Here is a 25,923-nt window from a genome sequence, read left to right as displayed (position 1 = left end):
AATGACCTATTGTGTCAATCAGATTTTTGTGTTGCACGTATTTATAAAGAAATGTTTGCAATTATTTTTATCTTCATATCACTTTTTATTAAAAAACTAAATTAGCAATTGCAGTTTTCACACTGGCCACTAAATCTTTTTCAGACATATACTTCCTGCCCTTACAGCAGAGGTGGGGAACTTTTTTTCTGCCAAGGGACATTTGGAATTTTATAAAAGCGTTCGGGGGCCATATAAAAGTATTAATTTAAACATTAGCCCATAGCGTCTCCATTTTTAGTGATCTCGTGTTGGGTGAGGCCTTATTTTTAGTGTGCCGAGCTGACGTTTTTAATGATACCATTTTGGTGTAGATACAATCTTTTGATTGCCTGTTATTGCATTGTAATGCGATGTTGCAGTGACTAAAAGAATTCTGGCGTTTTGACTTTTTTTCTCACTTCACCATTTAGCGATCAGGTTAATCTTTTTTTTATTGGTCGGGCGATTCTGAACGAGGTGATACCAAATATGTGTATGTTTGATTTTTTAATTGTTATATTTTGAATTGGTTGAAAGGGGGGTGATTTAAACTTTTATTTTTTTAGTATTTTTACAATTTTTTTTTTTTTTTTTTTTTTTTTACTTTTGGCATGCTTCAATAGTCTCCATGGGAGACTAGAAGCTGCCATAATATTATCGGCTCTGCTACATACAGGCAATGATCAGATCTCCTGCGTGTAGCAGAATTACTTACTTGCTATGAGCGCCGACCACCAGGCAGCGCTCACAGCAAGCCGGCAGGGACAACCATAGAGGTCTCCAGGAGACCTATGGTTGTCATGCCAACCCATAGATGACCTGCGATAAGGTCGATGGGTGTCACCGATGGTCGGATATCGATTGCCGAAAGCGCATGTTAAATGCTGCTGTCAGAGATTGACAGCAGCTTTTGACGAGCTAATTACCGCAGGTGGATCGCGATTCAAAATGTAGCTGTTCCGGGCACATGTCAGCTGTTCAAATTAAAGAAAAACTGATATCTAACTGATCTGTTTTCCATAGACTTCAATGTTAAAAAAACAAAAAAAGGATTCAGTTAAAGTCCGTTTGTTTTTTAGATGGACAAAAGTTGTATGCACAACATTTTTGTCTACAGATTGCTTCTGGATCCATCTGACAGATAATTACTGGACATGTGCTTACTGTGATGAAGGCTGTGTCCGGTTATACAGTGGGTACGGAAAGTATTCAGACCCCTTTAAATTTTTCACTCTTTGTTTCCTTGCAGCCATTTGGTAAATTCAAAAATGTTCATTTTTTTTCTCATTAATGTACACTCTGCAACCCATCTTGACTGACTGAAAAAAAAATACAGAAATGTAGAAATTTTTGCAAATTAAAAAAAGAAACTGAAATCTCAGATGGTCATAAGTATTCAGACCTTTTGCTCGGTATTGAGTAGAAGCACCCTTTTGAGCTAGTACAGTCATGAATCTTCTTGGGAATGATGCAACAACTTTTCACACCTGGATTTGGGGATCCTCTGTCATTCTTCCATGCAGATCCTTTCCAGTTCCGTCAGGTTGGATGGTGAATGTTGGTGGTGTGAGGCAGTGACCCCTCTTACAGCTAGGGAACGCTGTATGTGCTCCTCAGGATAAGCATGGAGGCGTAACTGTGATGGTGAGACAGTGACTCGCATTATTGTAAATGCCCAGTATGTGTCACAGAGGAGGTCCTCTGCGCTGTAAGCCCGAAACATTGTTCTGAGACTTGTAGTTCTACAATTGTTTGTGTAGTTTATAAGGGGGGCTTACATAATTAGTCAGAGAGCTGGGCTCGACTGACTAACCACACACACCTATGGGAGTGGTAAAAGCTACATAATGTGACCAGGGTTTGGATCACATGGTCTGTGTTCTAAGGTCCTGCAAGACAGGACAGGCCTGTTTGTTGGAAGGTCCTAGGAGTGGACTTCCTGAAGAGTACATGGAGAGGCCGTATGTGCAGAGTCTGTGACAACACTGTGTTGGGGAAGCAGCCGTCCTTCTGGGGGTCTGGACCGTCAGGAGTGCCCTGGTCACAAGGACGGTGATCCCAGTAAGACAGCTTCCCCAAGAGAGATGACTGACAGGAGTCAGCATGTGGAGCAGGAGCTCCAGGAAGGTAGCTCCAAAAAGCAGGGTATAATAACAGCAGAGAAGTATCCACCATTGGAGCAGACTGTTTGTGTTTATTATGTTCCATTGATATATGTAAGGAACTGCTCGGTGTGCAGTCACCAACGGTAACGGACGGAGTGAGAAGTCCGGCGTGTTTAGTGACTGCGAGGTAAAGCCGTACATTATGAAGTGCTATTGACTATGTGAGGTTTGTGATGTGTAACATGGCCTATGGTGCGGTTTATGATGTCTGAATAAACTGGATAGACTGTGTGAGGAAACCGGTCATGTGTGCTTTAATCCCGTTGCCAAGCGAGTGTCAGCCATTTTCAGGTCTCTCCAGAGATACTCAATTGGGTTTAGGTCAGGGCTCTGGCTGGGCCAGTCAAGAATGGTTACAGAGTTGTTCTGAAGCCACTCCTTTGTTATTTTAGCTGTGTGCCTAGGGTCATTGTCTTGTTGAAAGGTGAACCTTTGGCCAAGTCTGAGCTCCATAGCACTCTGGAAGAGGTTTTCATCCAGGATATCTCTGTACTTGGCTGCATTCATGTTTCCCTCAATTGCAACCAGTCGTCCTGTCCCTGCAGCTGAAAAACACCCCCATAACATGATGCTGCCACCACCATGTTTCACTTTTGGGATTGCAGGTGATGAGCAGTGCCTGGTTTTCTCCACACATACCGCTTAGAATTATCACCAAAAAGTTTTATCTTCATCTCATCAGACTAGAGAATCTTATTTCTCATAGTCTGGGAGTCCTTCATGTGTTTTTTATAGCAAACTCTATGCGGGCTTTCATATGTCTGGCACTGAGGAGAGGCTTCCTTCAGACCACTCTGCCATAAAGGCCCAACTGGTGGATTGCTGCCGTGATAGTTGACTGTGGAACTTTCTCCCATCTCCCTACTGCATCTGTGGAGCTCAGCCACAGTGATCTTTGGGTTCTTCTTTACCTCTCTCACCAAGGTAGTTCTCCTACTACAGCTCAGTTTGCCCGGACGACCAGGTCTAGAAAGACTTCTGATGGTCTCAAACTTCATCCATTTAAGGATTATAGAGGCCACTGTGCTCTTAGGAACCTTGAGAACTGCAGAAATTCTTTTGTAACCTTGGCCAGATCTATGCATTGCCACAAAACTGTCTCTGAGCTCCTTGGCCAGTTCCTTTGACCTCTTGATTCTCATTTGGTCTGACATGCACTATGAGCTGTGAGGTCTTATGTAGACAGGTGTGTGCATTTACAAATCAAGTCCTATCAGCTTAACTCCTTAAGGACCAAGTCACTTTGTAGGTTAATGACCAGGCCTTAATTTTGAAATCAGACCACTGTCACTTTATGTGGTTATAACTCTGGAACACTTCAATGGATCCCACTGATTCTGAGATTGTTTTTTGTGACATATTGTACTTCATGTTAGTGGCAAAATTTCTTCAATATGACTCGCTTTTATTTGTGAAAAAAAATGGAAATATGGAGAACATTTTGTAAATTTTGCAGTTTCCAAACTTTTATTTTTTGTACCTGTGATGACTCCTGAACTGGACCCTCTGGGTCGTGGCCCCAACCCTCCCAGGGCAAGCTGACCTAGTGAGGACCACCCCCTATACAGGGAGTGTCAGGGGAAAGCCCAAGGGGGTAAGGTACCACGACTGCTGGCACCAGGTGGCCAGCTCACAGGAGACACGAGTGGGAGTGTGTAGCAACAGGGAATGTGCAAAGTATGGACACAGGGACACGCAGGGTACAGGACGGTACAGGGCGAGTGTATGGAAGCACGGAGAGTACAGGACAATACAAGGTGTGTATACGGGAGTGCGCTAGATACAGGATAGTGCAAGGTGGATACACGAGGGCACAAATGGCGTGCACAGACAAGCACGCCCAGGAGCGAGCAAAGCAGGGCATGTGCAAAGAAGCATGCCTGAGTACAGAGTTAGACAGAGCGTGCTCAGAGAAGGACGCCAGAGTGCAAGGCTAAGCAGAATGTGTGCCAGGAGGCACAACAGAGCATAGGGTAGAGCGTGTGACGAGAGGCACGACAGAACAATAAAATAGTTAATAAATAACATTTCCCACATGTCAGCTTTACATCAATTTTGGAAACATCATTTTTTTGTTAGGAAGTTATAAGGGTTAAAAGTTGACCAGCAAATTTCTCATTTTTCCAACAAAATTTACAAAACTATTTTTTTTTAAGGACCGCCTCACATTTGAAGTGAGTTTGAGTGTCAATATAACAGAAAATACCCAAAAGTGACACCTTTCTAAAAACTGCACCCATCAAGGTGTTCAAAACCACATTCAAGAAGTTTATTAACCCTTTAGGTACTTTGCAAGAATTGAAGCAATGTGGAAGGAAAATTTTTCTTCAGGCACAATATTTGTTGTGCAATTTCTCCTGAGTACATCGATACCCCATGTGTGGAGGAAGACCAATCTTAAGGTGCATGGCAGTGCTCAGAAGGGAAGGAGCATCATTTAAGATTTTGAATGTCAAATTGGCTGGAATCGAGAGCGGACGCCATGTCGCGTTTGGAGAGCCCTTGATGTACCTAAACAGTGGAAACCCCCCACTAGTGACCCCATTTTGGAAAGTAGTCCCCCAAGGAACTTATCTAAATGTGTGGTGAGAGCTTTGAATCCCCAAGGGCTTCACAGAAGCTTAACATAGAGCTGTAAAATTAAAAAATCATATTTTTTCCACAAAAATGAGCTTTTCATCCCCAATTTTTATTTTCCCAAGGGTAACAGGACCCCAAAAGCTATTGTGCAATTTGTCCTGAGTATGCTGATACTCCATATGTGGGGGTAAACCACTATGTGGGTGCATGGCAGAGCTCGGAAGGGAGGGAGCGCCATTTGACTTTTTCAATGCAAAATTGGCTGAAATTGAGATTGGGTGCCATGTTGCGTTTGCAGAGCCCCTGATGTGCCTAAACAGTGGAAACCCCCCACAAGTGACCACATTTTGGAAGCTAGACCCCCCAAGGAGCTTATCTAGATGTGTGGTGAGTACTTTCAACCCCCCCAAGTACTTCACAGAAGTTGGTAACGTAGAGCCCTGAAAATAAAAAAAAAACATTTTTTTTCCACAAAAATGATTTTTTTGCCCCCAAAATGTTATTTTCACAAGGGTAACAGGAGAAATAGGACCCCAGCAGTTGTTGTCCAATTTGTTCTGAGTACGCTGATACCCCATATGTGGGGTGGAATCACTGTTTGGCGCATGGCAGAGCTTGGAAGGGAAGGAGCGCCATTTTGGAATGCAGACTTTGATGGAACGGTCTGCGGGTGTCATGTTGCATTTGCGGAGCCCATGATGTGCCTAAACAGTAGAAACCCCCCACAAGTGACCCCATTTTGGGAACTAGACCCCCCAAGGAGCTTATCTAGATGTGTGGTGAACACTTTGAACCCTCAAGTGCTTCACAGAAGTTTATAACGTAGAGCTGTGAAAACTAAAAAATCATATTTTTTTTCCAGAAAAGTGATCTTTTTGCCCCCAAATTTTTATGTTCACAAGGGTAACAGGAGAAATTAGACCCTAAAAGTTGTTGTGCAATTTGTCCTGAGTACGCTGATACCCCATATGTGGGGGAAACCACTGTGATCGCCTTACTGCGATCTTTGAGAGGCAGAATGAACAAATCCACAGGTTTTATCAACAAAATTTGGTTTTATTTTTTACACTGTTCCTCGTGCGGTATTATTGATTAGGCGACTTTATTCTTTGGGTCGGTGCGATTACAGAGTTACCATATTTATACCCTTTTTTTCATGCTTAGCTTTTGTCACACACTAAAAGACACTTTTTGGAAGAATTTTTTGTAAGAAATTTTTGTATCACCGACCGTATTTTGAGAGCTATAATTTTTCCATATTTCGGCCGACAGAGTTATGTGTAGGCTTGTTTTTTGCGGGATGAGCTGATGTTTTTACTGGTACCATTTTCAGGCACATAACATTTTTTGATCGCTTTCTATTCCAATTTTTGTGGAGGCGGAATGAACAAAAACCAGCAATTCAGGAAGTTTTTTGTTTTGTTTTTTTTTTTAATTCTCCGCTCCCCGTGTGGTAAAATTGGTAAAACAGTTTTATTCTTCGGGTCACTATGATTACAGCGATACCTCATTTATATCTTTTTTTATGTTTTGGGGTTTTTACACAATAAAAACTTTGATAGAAAAAAATAATTATTTTTGCATCACTTTACTCTGAGAGCTGTAACTTTTATTTTTCCACTGAATAAGCTGTATGGCAGCTTGTTTTTTGCAGGAGAAGATGGCACATTGAGTGAGACTATATTTATTACCATTCTTTTTTTTATCGCGTTTTATTACACTTTTTCCAAGCGGTATGATGATACTGCTAGGAAAAGTATAATTTGCTACTTTTTTGTGGTTTTTTTATGGTGTTAACTGAAGGGGTTAACTAGGGTGACACTTTTACGGACGTAGCGATACCAAACGTGTATTTTTTTGTTCATTTTATTTTTTACATAAAAATGTGTATTTTTTTAGGGGATTTTTTTATTTTTATCATTTTTTTTTTTATTTTTTAAATGTCTTTTTACCTTGTCCTTTTATGGACTTTCACTTTTTACAGTTTGATTGCAGGTATAATACATTGCAATGCTTCAGCATTGCAATGCATTATGCCTATGGAGAAAGCTTCTGACACCATGCTGTGAGCATGGTCTCAGAGGCTTTTCGTAGCTGGATGACCCGGGGGTTGTCATGACAAACCTGGGTCTTCATGGCCGAGATCGGGCCCTGCAATTATATTGCGGGATGCCGATCTGAGGCAGAGGGAGCCCCCAACCCTCTGTCTCCCCCTGAAAGCTGCAATCACGCTTGATCGCAGCAATCAGGGGGTTAACAGCCAGGAGCGGCACGGACGCCCACTCCTGGTTGTAAGTGCAGGAAGCTCAGCCACCTGCAAGGCTGAGCTCCTGCACTTACCGGGCAGGAGATGCTGAAATTTCAGCATGTTCTGTGCGGTCATGCTGTGATCGGTTCTGGGTGCGGGGACCGACTGCAAGGGTCCCTGCACCCCTTGCCATGCCTGTCAGCTGTCTATGACAGCTGTCGGCACTGAACTACCACTGCGTGTTTACACGCAGTGGTAGTTCAAAGGCATGATGGGCATATAGCGCGTCATGATGCGGGAACTGACATCCTGCCATGACGGGCTATGCCCGTTAATGGACATTAAGGGGTTAATTAAACAAAGCTGCTCTTCAATGAAGGAGTAGAAACATCTCAAGGAGGATCACAAGGAAATTGACAGCATGTGACTTAAATATGAGTGTCTGAGCAAAGGGTCTGAATAATTACGACTATGTGATATTTCAGTTTCTCTTTTTTTTAATTTGCATACATTTTTACATTTCTGTTTTTTTCAGTCAAGATGGGGTGCAGAGTGTACATTAATGAGAAAAAAATGACCTTTTTTGAATTTACCAAATGGCTTCAATGAAACAAAGAGTAAAAAATTTAAAGGGGTCTGAATACTTTCTCCACTGTATGTAACCCAATGTATTGCGAATGCTAGTCAATGGCTGTGTAAATTCACAGAAAGTAAAGATGTAGCACTTTGGGTGAAAAATTTTATCCAACCTTCTGGATCTTTACTTTCTGTTGTTTCTCGATAATCGTGACATTTAAACAGTCTGGCAATTATCTCATGAATGAGGAAAATGATCATTCATCAGATGAAATTATTAAACATGGTTAAAAAAAATCCTCATTCTGGTCAGTGCATTGTAAACAGGATGTGTGCTGCGAAGAACAATGATAGTTTATGCATGGAAGTGTTGTCGGCCTGTCTAATCACGCTATTAAAGGGAATCTGTCAGTAGGCTCAACTCTCCTAAGCCATCTTGATTTCTGTGATCCATTTTCTTACTCCAGAGAAATCCACATTTTTATTAATATGTAAATTAGATTTTTTTTAACCCTTTCATGACCGGAGCTCTTTTCGGTTTTGCGTTTTCGTTTTTCGCTCCCCTTCTTTCCAGAGCTATAACTTTTTTATTTTTCTGTCAATATGGCCATGTGAGGGCCTATTTTTTTGCGGGACAAGTTGTACTTTTGAACAACATCATTGGTTTTAGCATGTCGTGTACTCGAAAACGGGGAAAAAAATTCCAAGTACAGTGAAATTGCAAAAAAAATGCAATCCCACACTGTTTTTTTTTGCTTGGCTTTTTTATTTAGGTTCACTAAATGCTAAAACTGACCTGCCATTATGATTCTCCAGGTCATTACGAGCTCATAGACACCAAACATGTCTAGGATCTTTTTTATCTAAGTGGTGAAAAAAATTCAGAAGTTTTTTAAAAAAGAACAAAAAATTGCGCAATTTTCCGAGACCCGTAGCAGCTCCATTTTTCATGATTTTCAGAATGGGTGAGGGCTTATTTTTTGCGCGCCGAGCTGACATTTTTAATGATACCACTTTTGTGCAGATACGTTCTTTTGGTAGCCCGTTATTGCATTTTAATACAATGTTGTGGTGACCAAAAAAAGTATCGTAATTCTGGCGTTTCGATTTTTTCTCGCTACACCGTTTAGCGATCAGTTTAATCCTTTTTTTTTTAATTGATAGATCGGGCGATTCTGAACGCGGCCATGCAAAATATTTGAATGTTTGATTTTTTTTTTTAAATTGTTTTATTTTGAATGGGGAGAAGGGGGGTGATTTAAGCTTTTATTTTTTTTTTTTTTTTTTAAACTATTTTTCTTTAACTTTTGGCATGCTTCAATAGCCTCCATGGAAGGTTAGAAATTGCCACAACTTGATCGGATCTGCTACATACTGTAGAGACGATGCTGAGATCGCCTCTCTGTAGCTAAATTACTGCATTACTATGAGCGCTGACCACAGGGTGGTGCTCATAGCAATCCGGCATCAACAACCATAGAGGTCTCAAGGAGACCTCTGGTAGTTATGCCGATGAACCAATGACCCCCAATCACGTGACGGGGGTCAGTGGTGCGCATATTTCCAGCAAGATGGCCAGAAGCGCGGGTTAAAGGCCACTGTCAGAATTTGATAGCGGCATTTACCTAGTTAATAGGCGCAGGTGGATAGCGATTCCACCCGCACCTATTGTGGGCACATGTCAGCTGTTCAAAACAGCTGACATGTTCCTGCTTTGATGCGGGCTCACAGCCGGAGCCCACATCTACGGGGGGGGGTACTGCCATTGGACGTACTATCCCATCCAATTGCAGTAAGAGGTTAAAATCTATGGGTTACTCATGGATCTCTCCCAAGAGTCTACCTCCTGAGCTTATTTTAAATGTAAGGGGGAATTACCAGTGTCAGGAGAGCAGACAATCAGTCGTTACATGTCTCACACCGGTAATGCCCTCTTTCATTTAAAATAACCTCCTGAGACAGGTTCTCAGGGAGATCTATGTCTGTCTCATAATATGGAAATGAGCTGTTAAAATTTAAGAAAAATGTGGATTTCACTGGAATAAGACATCAGATCTCTTAATATCATTTTATTCAGCTTTCTATGACCTACATGCTCATATTAATGGCTTAGGAGGGTTGATCCTACTGACCTATTCCCTTTAAATGACCACCTATTGGCTATCGTTTAATGGCCATGGTCAGGTGGTGTAAATGCACCCTTCTTGAAAACACATGCATACAGGGCCTACCTGAGCGTACAGTATGTATGGAGAAATTAGATGGAATAGCTATTGAATGAACAAGCATTGAGTTCAGCCTGCAGCGATTTATAGTGCATGGGTACTTTCACCACCATAAAGTTGACATTGTTTATGAAACGCCCACTAAGGCGGGGGACTTAGTCCGGGCCTAAAGCCCCCATTACACATAGCGATATCGCTAGCAATATCGCTGTAACGTCACCGATTTTGTGACGTAGCAGCGATATTGCTAGCGATATCGCTATGTCTGATACTTACCTCCGACCCGCTCCCCCGCTGCTCATCGCTGGTCGCGCGAGAACGTCCTGGACCATTTCTCTTCAGGCGCTTCCTGCTGGGCTTCCTGTGGCGCCAACGAGCGATGCGTGGACGCGGGCGGGAGGACATCAGGATCGCCGCGTCTGACAGGTAAGTAGCGACCCCCGACCGCTGCTATGTCGCTGGTGAGATCTGCCTGTGTGGCAGCTCACTAGCGACCACTTAGCGATGCAACTGCGATCCATATCGTTGTCGGGATCGCTGGTGCATTGCTAAGTGTAACGGTACCCTAAGTCAATTCTTCAGGGGTTTTTGTCACAGCAGTGGTGATCAGGTCCGTGGCCCTGGGCATCCCACAAAAAAAAAAACGGGTATAAAAAGGGGGAAAATAAAGTTTGAGATATAAAAGATTAAATATTCGTGACGAAACCCGTGGTACTCTGCAAGGGTAGCCAATGCTGCAATGCAGATCCTCTGGGATGGTGTCAGGGCAGCAAAGATGTTTAAGCTCTCCACGGGTAAAGCTGTGTCCCAGGGCAGTTAGGATGTTAAAAGTGATGATAGTGGCTGTTGTGGTGAGTACAGTGCAGGACAGGTGAGATGTGAATGACTCAGATGACACAGCAGGGTGCAGTTCCCAATGCTTTCCTCACAGTTCACTTGTGCACAGATGCCCGCTTAAGGCCCCGTCACACACAGCGATATCAGCAGCGAGATCGCTGATTTTGTGACGCCACAGCGATCTCGCCAGCGATATCGCTGAGTGTGACATGTATCAGCAACCAGCCCCCCTGCTGGGTATTGCTGATCGTGCAGAATCGTCCTGGGCAATTTTTTGATCGTTGGTCTCCCGCTGGCCAGCATGCATCGCTGCGTGTGGCAGCAAGAGATCAGCGACACTGGACGATGGTTTCCAAGGTAAACAGTGGGTATCTAAGAGCCGCGTGGCTCTTGGATACCCGCTGTTTACCTTGGAAACCAGCATTCACGCTGGTTTCCAAGGTAAACAGTGGGTAACTAGGAGCCGCGCGGCTCTTAGATACCCACTGTTTACATTGAATACCAGCTTGATCGCTGGTCCTGATCGCTGGTGGGTCTGTCTATGTGACAGCTCACCAGCGATCAACTAACTATGTCCCAGTGATCCCATCCACGTCGGATCGTTGGTGGGATCGCTGGGACATTGATGCGTGTAACGGGGCCTTAAGTGACGTGTCCTCCAGGTGAGGGGTCCAGCAAATTGCCAGATAGATTGGGATACACCTTTCCAGGACTCCTTTCTGTGTGTTTCCCTCCTTGCCATCTCACTCTGATGGTTTCTGCCCTCCTGCCCAGCACCTTCACAAACAGTGTCCCAAGCCAGCAGCTGCAGACATTGTCGGGTGATGTCCTCTGAGTCCCCTTGCTCCTATATGGCTGTCTTTTCGGCGAATGAATGTGATTGTGGCTGAGGTACATACAGCTACCCCAGCCTCCGGCTTGCTAGCTGAGTCTTGTAGTCCTCCACTAGTCTTTGGGGTCGGCTCCCCCACTGCAACCTGGTCCCTCCACTTCTGGATACGGGCCCCACGGGTGGCCTCCGCACTTCCCGTGCCCCAAGGACCCCTTCTGTCCTCCCAGGAGCTTCTTTCAGGCTCCCCTTACAACTCTCTCTCCAGCTCTTCCTACTGCACTCCTCCTCTGTCTCCTCACGTTCTCCTCAACTCTCCTAAGGCTCTGTCAGCCCTCACTCCTTCTCTCATTCCCCTCTGACTGACTAACTCTTTCCAAAACAATCATCTTACCTTAGCACTATCTCCTCCCACCAACTGTCACTCCCTTAAGCTCCTTCCCTTTTTCCTACCTTCTCCACTCATTCCCAACACCCTTTCCTAGCCAGCCTGGGATAAGGCCATCCTCCCTAAGGGTACACCCAGATGCCCAGACTGAAATGGTCTGTGTTGGGTGCGAGTGTTAAGAGTCATGGGTAGTGCCCCCTCTTTACCTGAGAGTGGGGTACCACACCTCTGGATGAGGTGCAGCACCTCTGTAGTGACTGGACCCTCAGGGTCACCACATTTATCTCCTATATACAGTGTACACAACCATTTTGGAGGTATAGCCCACATTCTACATATTCAGTTGTTGAGATCTACTAATGTTTGAAGTATAGGTCACATTACCATTACATAATAGTGTATTGACCTGCTTTTCTATTCTCAAAGAATTTGTCCACCTTATTATAAAACAGATCCCTGATATTTTAACTAGTCATCTTTCTTGCTGTCACCATCTGGATAAGAAAGTTTTTTTGTTTACACAGTAGTACTGGCACAATACGCAGCAAACAAAAAAAATGTAAATAACCAATCCATGACAGTAGTTTTCTTTAAACTGCTAGCTGTATCATTCCCATTAATTTCCTAAAAGTTAATGGGAAGATGGATGCATTGTTCCCATCACCTTCCTCTTGTGCTTACAGATTTATGGTAAAGAGAACCTCGACAAGGCTTCCAGTGGATTGGAAAATGCATTAAGTACTTTATTGAGTATTTATAATCTGGTTAATGCTGTGTGGGTAAAAGCTCTTATTCCCTATAGAAAGCATGATAATGGTTATTTAATAATATTCTATTAATATCAATATGTGCTATAGGTCTAGCCTTTGTTACTAAATAAAAATCAACAAAAAGATGAATGAATTAGGAATAGATTGGACAAATACAGTCATATGTAAAAGTTTGGGCACCCCTATTAATGTTAACCTTTTTTCTTTATAACAATTTTGGTTTTTGCAACAGCTATTTCAGTTTCATATATCTAATAACTGATGGACTTAGTTATATTTCTGGATTCAAATGAGGTGTATTGTACTAACAGAAAATGTGCAATCTGCATTTAAACAAAATTTGACCAGTGCAAAAGTATGGGCACACTTATCATTTTCTTGATTTGAACACTCCCAACTATTTTTTACTGACTTCCTGAAGCACTAAATTGGTTTTGTAACCTCATTGTGCTTTGAACTTCATAGCCAGGTGTATCAAATCATGAGAAAAGGTATTTAAAGTGGCCACTTGCAAGTAGTTCTCCTATTTGATTCTCCTATGAAGAGTGGCATCATGGGCTCCTCAAAACAACTCTCAAATGATCTGAAAACAGCATAGCTTTTCAGGGGAAGGATACAAAAAGTTGTCTCAGAGATTTAACCTGTCAGTTTCCACTGTGAGGAACATAGTAAGGAAATGGAAGAACACAGGTACAGTTCTTGTTAAGCCCAGAAGTGGCAGGCCAAGAAAAATATCAGAAAGGCAGAGAAGAAGAATGGTGAGAACAGTCAAGGACAATCCACAGACCACCTCCAAAGACCTGCAGCATCATCTTGCTGCAGATGGTGTCACTGTGCATCAGTCAACAATACAGCGCACTTTGCACAAGGAGAAGCTGTATGGGAGAGTGATGAGAAAGAAGCCGTTTCTGCAAGCACGCCACAAACAGAGTCGCCTGAGGTATGCAAAAGCACATTTGGACAAGCCAGTTACATTTTAGAAGAAGGTCCTGTGGACTGATGAAACAAAGATTGAGTTGTTTGGTCATACAAAAAGGCGTTATGCAATCGCTGTATTGTTGACCGATGCACAGTGACACCATCTGCAGCAAGATGATGCTGCAGGTCTTTGGAGGTGGTCTGTGGATTGTCCTTGACTGTTCTCACCATTCTTCTTCTCTGTCTTTCTGATATTTTTCTTGGCCTGCCACTTCTGGGCTTAACAAGAACTGTACCTGTGTTCTTCCATTTCCTTACTATGTTCCTCACAGTGGAAACTGACAGGATAAATCTCTGAGACAACTTTTTGTATCCTTCCCCTGAAAAGCTATGCTGAATAATCTTTGTTTTCAGATCATTTGAGAGTTGTTTTGAGGAGCCCATGATGCCACTCTTCATAGGAGAATCAAATAGGAGAACTACTTGCAAGTGGCCACCTTAAATACCTTTTCTCATGATTTGATACACCTGGCTATGAAGTTCAAAGCTCAATGAGGTTACAAAACCAATTTAGTGCTTCAGGAAGTCAGTAAAAAATAGTTGGGAGTGTTCAAATCAAGAAAATGATAAGGGTGCCCATACTTTTGCACTGGTCAAATTTTGTTTAAATGCAGATTGCACATTTTCTGTTAGTACAATAAACCTCATTTGAATCCAGAAATATAACTGAGTCCATCAGTTATTAGATATATGAAACTGAAATAGCTGTTGCAAAAACCAAAATTGTTATAAAGAAAAAAGGTTAACATTAATAGGGGTGCCCAAACTTTTACATATGACTGTATAGTTATTCTTGGTCCTTCTTTTAAATTTCATTCTTCTGTGCTCTTTTAGGCGGACCCAATGTTTTTTTTGTGAATCCTAAGCAATGTGCGGTACTATAGAAATAAAGAAGGACACACGGGATAATGCAAAGTCTCTTTTTTTCCTCTTAAATAACAGTCTTAATACATCCCCTGTTCTGGCTATGGTGTGTATCAGCACCAGAACGAGGGGTTTGGCAACTGCCTAAGGCACCACCTCTTGCCTACCCGAGGGGGGACGCACTTCGAAAGAAAAATTGCTGTATGTCCGTGGTTGCCTGCCATCTTCATGCAGCCGCAGACATTCAGCACAGTGATGGCCAGGGTGCGGGGGGACACAGAGCAGCAGTGTCAGTCACTGACACTGCTCACCCCTCTCTTCTGTGCCTCAGCCATCACTCCCTATCGGCACTCAATTGTATTTATGTCTGTCAGATGCAAATACAATTGCTGTGTGCGCCACTTGGGACAGGAGCAGAGGAGCTGTTGTCATCTCCCCTGCTGCACCGGGCTCCCCAGCAAGAAGCCAAGCGCCTTGTTGGAGAAGGCGCACGCAGGGGAAGTCGGGCAGCATGAGGCGTAATGTCATCACACCATCCAGTGTCCACTGCTGAGTTGTTTTTTTTCTTTTTTTAATGCTTATATTACTGTGCAGAGGGGCATAAAATGAGTAGGAGCTGTGTTGATAGGGGAATAAAGGGGAATAAAATGAAGCAAGAGGCTGTGCTGATTGGGGATTGAAATGATGGGCTTTTCAGATGGAAGGAATAAACTGAGGGGCTGTGCTGATGGGAGAATAAACTGACTGCTAATTAGGGAAAAAAATGAGGTGGGGTTCTGTGCTAATGGTGGAATAAAATGATGGGAGGGGCTGTGGAGATGGAGGGAATAAAATTAGGGGCTGTGCTGATGGGGGAATAAACAGAGGGGCTGTGCAGATGGGGGAGCAAAATGAGGGGCTGTGCAGTGGGGACATGCAATGAGAGACAGTGCAGGGGGGCATGACATGAGTGGCTTTGTAAGGGGCCATGAAATGAGGGATGAGCATTTAGGTCATGAAATTAGGTTCTGTGAATGGGGTCAGCAAAGTTTATGAGGCACTGTGGTAACCATACTGTATGTGGAGGTCATTATTCTGGGGGCTGTGGTGAATAATATACTGTTTTACTGTTTGGAGTGTTGTTAGGCTGGTGGGGAGACAGTGTGATGATATAAAAAGTGTAATGGAAAACTACATATGGGACAGCCATGGTATAGGCCACGGTTCATAAGGGCGGATGGTGTGGTGGCTATAGCTGATGATGGTAGAAAGTGTGGAGGCCATATACAATAGAAGGCTTATTTAGGTTATAATATGAAAAGGTTTTTTGTGCAGAGGGCATTTTAATGACATTGTCAATTTTCAGGGCACTGTGTCAGAATGTGCTGAAAAAGACGGGAGAAGAGGGTGGTCTGCAGAGAGCAGCTGTGGATGTGAAAAATCATGTTATCTAGACAAGATGGAAAGGAGAAGAGACAACTCCAGAAAATATGTTATCAATAAAGTACATTTATGTAAATGTTTATTTGTGATTCTGACTAATTCTTATCACCACTTTGGTTCCTATATGGCCCGTAGTCTGATGATGACTGTTAATAACAACTCCCAGTTTCTCTTTACCATTGTTAAGGACATACTGGGGGTTGTAGGTTTGTGCGATACAATTGTTTATTGGGTTGATTGATATTACAGTTGATCATTGTACTAAGCTTGGTTCTTGTATTCAAGTACTCTTGGTTCTGGTCATGTATATGTGTAATGATGGAAGTTCTGGTGATGTATTAACTTAATGATAGTGGTTCTGGTGATATAGTCAAGTACTGATGGTGGGATTCTTGATGTATTCATGTGCTGATGGATCTAGTGATGCATTCATGTACTAATGGTGGTTCTAGTGACATATTCTTTTACTGATAGTGATTCTAGTGACATTATTGTACTGATGGTGGTTCTGGTGACATTCATGTCCTGATTGTGGTTCTGGTGATGTATTTATTTACTGATGAGGTTTCTGGTGCCATATTCATGTACTATTGATGGCTCTAGTACGTTAATTATGTACTGATGAAGATTATGGCTTCATATTTATGTAATTATGATGGTTCTGGTGATGAATATATCACCAGAATCATCATCACTACATGAATACAGCAACAAAACAACCATCACTATGTGAATATGTCACCAGAACAAGAGTACAGAATACAAGCTGTATTTGATGCATGATGGATGCAAAAACCATCAGACATATCCCTTTTGTTTATTTTCCATTAGGATATTTTAAAAAATGCTGGACATCTTAATTGAAGCCAAATCACCCTGATTATAGTTACGCTTTATTAGTTTCCACAACTTTAATTTGGTTTGACATTTTGACATTTAAAATATAGGACATCAGGGGTGAATATCGCTATTTATTGTGTAATTACTTTTTTTTTTAAAAAGTAACAATTCTAGTAGAAGTGGCCATCAGAGTTTGCTGCCTAACCCATCGGAGAGGAAGGGGGTTCCTCTTCAATGGGTTAAGGCCCTTTTACATTTAGCGATGCACCAGCGATCCAGACCACGATACGACCCGGTCAGGATCGCTGGTGCATCGCTAAATGATCGTTAGTGAGTTGCCGCACAGGCAGATCTCACAGCGATGCAGCAGCGATACAGAGGAAGATACTTACCTTTCAGACGCGGCAATCCTGAGGTCCTCCCGCTCGCCTCCACACATTGCTCGTCGTTGCCACAGGAAGCCCAGCAGGAAATGGAGCCGGCCGATCTCGCGCGATCAGCGACAGACAGTGGGGGAGCCGGTCGGAGGTATCACACATAGCGATATCGCTATAACGTCACAAAATCGGTGACGTTATAGCGATATTGCTAGCGATATCGCTATGTGTAAAACCCCCTTTAGGTAGTAAACTCTGATGTCCACTTCTACTAGAATTGTTGCCTTTTTCAAAAAAAAGTCATTGCACAATATAGGAGAAAAAGGTGCATTGGGGGGTCCTGTTACCTTAGGGTACCACTACACTTAGCGATGCACCAGCGATCCCAACGACGATATGGATCGCTGGTGCATCGCTAAGTGGTCGCTAGTGTGCTGCCACTCAGGCAGATCTCACCAGCGACATAGCAGGGGTCGCTACTTACCTGTCAGACGCGGCGATCCTGACGTCCTCCTGGCCACATCCACGTGTCGCTCGTCGGCGCCACAGGAAGCCCAGCAGGAAGCGCCCGACGAGAAACGGCCCAGGATGTTCTCGCGCGAAAACCAGTGGGGCAGCCGGTCGGAGGTAAGTATCACATGTAGCGATATCGCTAGCAATATCGCTATAACATCACAAAACCAGTGACGTTGCAGCGATATTGCTAGCGATATCGCTATGTGTAACGGGGGCTTTAGTCCCTGAGCCATTACTTTGAAATCGGGGAAGGGGGGTAGAGGCTTCATCTGCCTAGGGCATTAAAATACTTTGTCATGACCATGGTGTCTATATTAGCCATGAGGATTAGGGTACCGTTACACCTAGCGACTCACCAGCGATCCCGACCAGCGATATGACGCGGTCAGGATCGCTGGTGCATTGCTAGGTGGTCGCTAGTGAGCTGCCACTCAGGCAGATCTCACCAGCGACATCACTGGGGTCGGGGGTCGCTACTTACCTGTCAGACGCGGCGATCCTGACGTCCTCCTGGTCACATCCACGTGTCGCTCGTCGGCGCCACAGGAAGCCCAGCAGGAAGCGCCCGACGAGAAACGGCCCAGGATGTTCTCGCGCGATAACCAGCGGGGCAGCCGGTCGGAGGTAAGTATCACATGTAGCGATATCGCTAGCAATATCGCTATAACGTCACAAAACCAGTGACGTTGCAGCGATATTGCTAGCGATATCGCTATGTGTAACGGAGGCTTTAGTCCCTGAGCCATTACTTTGAAATCGGGGAAGGGGGGTAGAGGCTTCATCTGCCTAGGGCATTAAAATACTTTGTCATGACCATGGTGTCTATATTAGCCATGAGGATTAGGGTACCGTTACACCTAGCGACTCACCAGCGATCCCGACCAGCGATATGACGCGGTCAGGATCGCTGGTGCATTGCTAGGTGGTCGCTAGTGAGCTGCCACTCAGGCAGATCTCACCAGCGACATCGCTGGGGACGGGGATCGCTACTTACCTGTCAGACGCGGCGATCCTGCGTCCTCCCGCCCGGCTCCACGCGTCGCTTGTCGTCACAGCAGGAAGCCCAGCAGGAAGTGGATGACGAGAAATGGTCCAGCAGCTTCTCGCGCGATCAGCGATAACCAGCGGGGGAGCTGGTCGGAGGTAAGTATCACATGCAGCGATATCGCTAGCAATATTGCTGTAACGTCACAAAATCGGTGACTTTACAGCGATATTGCTAGCGATATCGCAGTGTGTAACGGGGGCTTTAGAGTTAAGTCCCCCCTCTCCAGGCTCAGACTGGCCTACAAGTGAACAAGGGAATACAGCAGTGGTGCCCAGTGCAAAATTGGATCCGCCACCACTATATATGAGCAATAGTTCTCACAATACACTTGATCTACTGCGTACAGGTGATGGAAGCATGTCATCCTTCATTTTTCAAACTGACCTGATTATTATTACATAGAAGCATAGTTCAATTTGCGAATTAGACTAATGTAAATTTTTCATGTAACTGAACAGCAAGCCCCGAATGTTACTGTTAGGCCTCATGCACACATCAGTATTTTTGATCAGTATTTCTGTGCCAAAACCAGATATGTCTCCAAAACACAGAAAAGGAGTCAGTCTTCCAATTAGTTTTTCCCTGTAAGTTCCACTCATGGCTTTGGTGTACAAACATTGATGGCATGCAAAATACAGACCAAATACTGATGTGTAACTGAGGCCATATGGGTGGACTCTTGGTATGCCAATCTGACTCTGAAGCCCCTGCCTCCTCCCCATACTTATTAAGGCCCTTTTACATTTAGCGATGCACCAGCGATCCGACCAGCGATCCCACCCGGTCAGGATCGCTGGTGCATCGCTAAATGATCGCTAGTGAGCTTTCATACAGAAAGACCTCACAGCGATGCAGCAGCGACGCAGCGCACGATACTTACCATTCACACACAGCGATCCTGCGTCCTCCCGCCCGCCTCCACGCGTCGCTGGACGTCACAGCAGGAAGTCTCAGCAGGAAGCGCCCGACGAGAAATGGAGCCGGACATTCTCGCGCGATCAGCGATGGACAGCGGGGGAGCCGGTCATTGGTAAGTATCACACATAGCGATATCGCTAGCAATATCGCTATAACGTCACAAAACCGGTGACGTTTTAGCGATATTGCTAGCGATATCGCTTAGTGTAAAACCCCCTTTAGACTATCGTCGGCTGAATCTGTTGATATCAACAGATTTGTCCGACTGTCTAGTGTGTCTCTATACCAAAGCAATTGATTATCAGGGAGGTTACGGATCTGGCATATTTGATTCTCTTGTTCTCCCTGAATAAAAGCAGTTGGCAGACTTTACTGGTGGTGACTATATCATAGGGAAAACTAAAGAAAGTGTTCCCATATATAGCAGAGATGACTGAAATAGTTTCCAGCCAAATGATCAGTTGAACCATCGTTTGGCCAACAGCCATCTAATGTGTATGACCAACTTAAGATCTACATAGTACTGGTCAGGACTGCACAGTCTCAATTATAGAATGACAATTCGTTTTCACTAGAAAAGGATGCATGGACACACTGACACTTACAATTATCCCACAACTAAGTTAAAGATAACAGTAGGACTGTCTTGTGGGTTAATATTGAGATCCATTGGTGTTGCTCTAAAGTCTGCTAATAGACTAATGTCTCCAAGTAGACGGCCACTATTCTGTGGATTTGCTTCATATTGGTCTATGTAACATTCTCCTATTTTCTATACAGTATATAGTCTGACTGAAGGAGAGTTAAAACTTTTGTTTGGCTGGTATATTATACCAGTTTGATTTGCTAAGGCAAGCTGTTCAGTGTTCATGTGTTGTCAACAGAGAGATGAGAGAGGCACTGCCACCCTCCCCTTGCAGTTGCTTATCTCACTTGAAAACAAGTTTAGCATCCACTGAAATACCAATGGATCTGTCACGGGTCATTCTCCTGTATCACAAAATCTACAGAGCAAGGGAATAGTGAACAATCCCAAGACCTCTATTTTAGGCAAAAATACCACGGTCCATATACAATCCACCACATAAAAGATAAGATAGTCCAGAACACGAATGCAGTTCAGTAACAGGATAAAAGTCCTGGGATATGAGAGTCCCACCGCCAAGCAGAAAGAGGATAAAATAGTGAAGATACTTGAGGTGCTGTGTTCACATCATTGTCCCACACAGGATCTGATTTCTTGTCTCTCCCTGCTGATATTTTAAAAGTCCCCTTCCTTATTCACAGGTGGGGGGGGGGGGTTTGCAGGGGTTCATTGTTTCAACAAGCTAGTTCAACATGTCATTATCTTATTAGCAAACAGCATTATTCACTGACCCTGTGGAAAGATAACAGTACAGTAGTGTGGGAGCGGATATCAGATGGCAGCAACAGCCATTCATAAATTAGCAAATAAAGGGCATGTCACACTAAGGGTACTGTCACACTTAGCGATGTACCAGCGATCCCGACCAGCGATATGACGCGGTCAGGATCACTGGTACATCGCTAAGTGGTCGCTAGTGAGCTGCCACATAGGCAGATCTCACTAGCGACATCGCTGGGGATGGGGGTTGCTACTTACCTGTCACACCAGGCGATCCTGCGTCCTCCCGCCCTGCTCCACGCATCACTCGTCGTCACAGCAGGAAGCGCCGCAGAAAGCTGACGACGAGAAACAGTCCTGGACGTTCTCGCGCGATCAGCGATAACCAGCGGGGGAGCCGGTCGTAGGTAAGTATCAGACACAGCGATATCGCTAGCAATATCGCTATACCGTCACAAGTTATAGCGATATTGCTAGCGATATCTTTTAGTGTGACATGCCCTTAAGAGATATCGCTAGCAATATCGCTATAACTTGTGACGTTATAGCGATATTGCTAGCGATATCGCTGTGTCTGATACTTACCTACAACCCGCTCCCCCGCTGGTTATCGCTGATCGCGCGAGAACATCCTGGACCGTTTCTCGTCGTCTGCTTCCTGCGGCGCTTCTGGCTGTGACGACGAGCGACGCGTGGAGCCGGGTGGGAGGACGCAGGATCGCCTGGTGTGACAGGTAAGTAGCGACCCCCATCCCCAGCGATGTCGCTAGTGAGATCTGCCTGTGTGGCAGCTCACTAGCGACCACTTAGCGATGTACCAGCGATCCTGACCACATCATATCGCTGGTCGGGATCGCTGGTGCATTGCTAAGTGTGACAGTACCTTTACAACTCATCCTATAAGGCTATGTGCACACATTGCAGAACTCCCGCGGAAGTTAGGCTAGTTTCACACTAGCGTTTATTTCCTGCAGCGCATGGCGCCGCTAAGTCCTGCCCCCTGCAGGCTCCCTGCCCACCCCATTCGGTCATCGCCGCCTACTAGCGCACATGGGCGCTTGCGATCTGCGCACCCTATCTTTAGCATAGGGTGCGCAGATCGTGCGCTGGCCGTGCGCTAGCAGGATTTTGCCGTGTGCTGCGCACTTTTGAAGGTGCGCCGAGCACGCTGAAATGCAATATGCTGCGTTCGGCGCACACGGGCGCACCTTCAAAAGTACGCAGCGCACGGCAAAATCCTACTAGCGCACAGCCAGCGCACGATCTGCGCACCCTATGCTAAAGATAGGGTGCGCAGATCGCAAGCACCCATGTGCGCTAGTAGGTGGCTATGACCGGATGGGGCGGACAGGGAGCCGGGAGGGGGCGGGGCTTAGCAGCGCCGTGCGCTGCAGGAAATAAACGCTAGTGTGAAAATTCCATTCCGCAGGAAAACCTCATTTTAAATTCCTGCGATTTTCCCGCGGAAAAACTAGCGATTTGCAAGCGTAATTAGCTTGCAGAATGCTAGCGTATTCCAAGCGATCTGTAGCATCGTTTGGATAACTGATTGACAGGTTGGTCACACTCATCAAACACAGTATTTCACTAGTGTGACCAACTTTTTACTGTTGAGGCTGCCTATGCAGCATCAGTAGTAAAACGATCTACTGTTAAAAATAATTAAAAAAATAAAAAATCGTGTTTTTCTCACCTTCCGACGTCCCACACAACGTTCTCTGTCATCGCGATGCTCCCGCTCCCAGTAATGCCTTGCAAGACCTTAGATGACGTAGCGGTCTCGCGATACTGTAGCGGTCTTGCTGGGAACGGGAGTTGGCGGGAGCATCGGTAAAGCTGCGTGGGACGCCGGAAGGTGAATATAACCCGATTTTTTTTTTTTTTTTTTTTTTTTATTCTATTTTTTACAGGGATATGGTACCCACAACTGGAGGACAGTCTCCTCTCCTCCACCCCCTGGGTAGCATCCGCAAATGTTCTGCTTACTTTTCTCATGGTGGGCACAGCCACATGCGGAAAGTAAGCAGAACAATGCATTCCTATGTGGGCGGAATCGCCGCAATTCCACAAAATAATGAGCATGCTGCGTTTTTTTTCCACGATGCGATTCCGCCGTGGAAAAATCCGCAGCATTAGCACAGCATTGCGGAATCCCATAGAATTGCATGAAATGCCTTTTTTTGCGTTTTCGCAGCAAAATCGGGCGTTAAAAGCCACCGCGAAAAAACCGCAACGTGTGAATGCAGCCTAAGAGAACACCATGAAAATCAGTAAAATATTAATACAAGCAAAAATGATACCCACATACCATATCCCACCATCACACGATCGAGAAGTCAAGGAAGAGTCCCTATAAGTCCTCTATAAGCATCAGATTTTTGGTTGTTCTCTCCAAAATCAAATTTAGATGGGCGCCTTAAGTAGTAGAAGTAGTTGTTAAGAGAGCGGTTTTAGTCCGTTTTATGACTGACTGTCTGAGCTCTCACTGCCATGCACGGCATGCTGCTTGGAAGCATGTTCTACCGTGCTCAACCTGAAAGTTAAGATCGTATCAATTCTTACTTCATTGCCAAGTATAAGGGTAAGCAATTGCATTCTTTTGAAAGATGAATTGGCAGCAGCACTTCTCGCACTCCCACACACACATTTCAGCTAGTATAAAGCAAATGCTTTTCCCTCGAGTCATTCTCTACTTTGCAGCTGGAAAGGAAGCATCTGAAATCCATAGAGACAAATTTGACAGACACCATTACTCTACTTTTTACTGGCAATCGAAGCGAACTGAATAAATTACTGTATATCACAAATGCGTTCTTCAATACAGCACAGTTATATTACTGTGTAAATGTTAATTTGAAAGTGAGACATAATTATGTGTTGTCATATTGTAGTAATTTGTTCATTTATTGCTGAATGATCATCAATTTGCACTTATTCCAACTATTCTTGGAAAGTAATATTAAACTTTAAAGAGGGCTAGACAAAGATAAAGATAAGACTCGGGTCACACAACCATATTTTCTCTCATTCAAGAAAATCGGTCCGATTATGCTAATCAGAGTTTGATCAAAGTGTGATATGACTTTCTTGGATGTGGAGAAGATCTCCCTTCTGCCAGTCTGAAAATCCGAGCGCGATCCGAAAGTCGAACATGTGCACAGCACCATAGCGTAACATTGAATCAAGTGCAAGCCTATGTTTTATCGGTTCGCCCTCGGACTGAATAAATGGCTATGTGCATCTGACCTTAGGTAATCAAATTTGAGAAAATCTAGTCACCATGGGCAGGATATAGCTACCATTCTCCATTCATTGCCATTATAATATCTTATAACTTAAGTTATAAATTATGTGGCTGTTTCTCAGATTTTATTATACTGTTTATCTTTTTCTGAAACTTTGATGAAAATTTACTGGGCCATTTAAAGAGGGCATTTTTTTTTAAACAATTGCTTGAGGCCTTGAGCGCCTATGGATACTTGTAACTGTGTCAAGAGCATTATGGAAATACAGTATACAGAAAACTGACACTGCAAATGTAAAGAGTAAGCTGCTGAATTCCTGAACAGGCTAATTAAAGGGAACGTGTCACATGGAAAAAAAAAAACGCTATTAACTTCCAGATGTGGAGTTAATATGCAGGTTAATATCGGTCTGACACCTTGCGGTGCCTGCACTTAGACCTCCGCTGCTGGGAGGAAATTAACTCCCCCCCACCCTTGGCATCGTTTGACTTTCAGTCATGGAGTTGGGACCTGCACGGGTTCAGTCACTGCTCTGTGTATAGAGAACGGTGGCGTAAACACACCCCTTGCACTGACGTACAGTTGTCTCTAATGCTGAACTACTGTCAGTCAGTGTCGGGGACGCGGTTACAGCTTCTGCCTTCTACACTGAGCAGTGACTGAACACATGCCGATGCCACCCCGTGACTGAAATCCATGCACTGCTGCAGGAATAAAGTTAATTTCCTCCCGGCAGTGCGGCTCTAAGTGTGTTCATCAGGCATGTTCAGAACGCTATTAAACTTCAGATTAACCTCATATCTGCAGGTGAATGATGTTTTTTTTCACATGACAGATTCCTTTTAAGGGCATACAAAGCAGGGCCCTCACAATCTAGTCTCAATAAATATACCCTATTTGGGTATTTCCCATCATTCTACCTTACGAATGGGTTGAAATGGGGACCAGATCCTTCTGTTGAGGCATGCGTATGAAGTGGTGGCATGAATCAGAACAAAAAAGGCAGTCTCTTTTTTCTACTTCTGCTATGAACCCATATTTTTGTAGATTTAGTCATGGCCAAAGGTTTTGGCACCCTTGAAATTGTTCCAGAGAAGTATTTCTTTCAGAAAAAGATTGCAATTACAATTGTTTTATTATACACACGTGTTTATTTCCTTTGTGCATATTGGAACAACATAAATAAAAACAGAAAAAAAGGCAACTGAGACATCATTTCACACAAAACCTCAAAAATGGTCTGGACAAAATTGTTGGCACGCCCAACTTATTATTTGGTTGCACACCTTTTGAAAAAAATAACTGCTACTAATTTCTTTGTATAAACATCAACAAACTTCTTACACCTCTTAACTGGAAGTTTTAACCACTCTTCTTTTGCAAACTGCTCCCTGCTTCTCATATTTGAAGGGTGTCTTCTCCCAACAGCAATTTTAAGATTTTTCTACAGGTGCTCAATGGGATTTAGAACCAGACCCATTGCTGGCCACTTCAGAACTCTCCAGTGCTTTGTTTCCATTCTTTGTTGATTGGTTCTTAAAGTATGTTTGAGCTCATTGAGCTACTACATTGTGACCCAAAATCCTTTGGTAATCTTCAGATTTCATGCTCCCTAGTCAAGGCACCCAGTGCCAGTGATAGCAAGACAGCCCCAAAACATCTTTGAACCTCCACCATATTTGACTGAAGGTACTGTGTTCTTTTCTTTGT

At 44.1% G+C, this 25,923-nt stretch overlaps 1 protein-coding gene across 3 annotated transcripts in view; it reads left to right on the top strand.

The window, feature by feature from the left end:
• KITLG (KIT ligand) overlaps nt 1-25,923 on the top strand; it is a 130,508-nt gene that overhangs the window by 7,005 nt on the left and 97,580 nt on the right. The gene's annotated exons all lie outside the window — the stretch shown is intronic.

This window comes from Dendrobates tinctorius, unplaced genomic scaffold (assembly GCF_039654945.1).
Source record: "Dendrobates tinctorius isolate UK_male_01 unplaced genomic scaffold, ASM3965494v1 ptg000241l, whole genome shotgun sequence".
Lineage (NCBI taxonomy): Eukaryota > Metazoa > Chordata > Amphibia > Anura > Dendrobatidae > Dendrobates > Dendrobates tinctorius.
The sequence above is the reverse complement of the archived record's forward strand: the minus strand, read 5'-3'. Positions and strand labels throughout refer to the sequence as shown.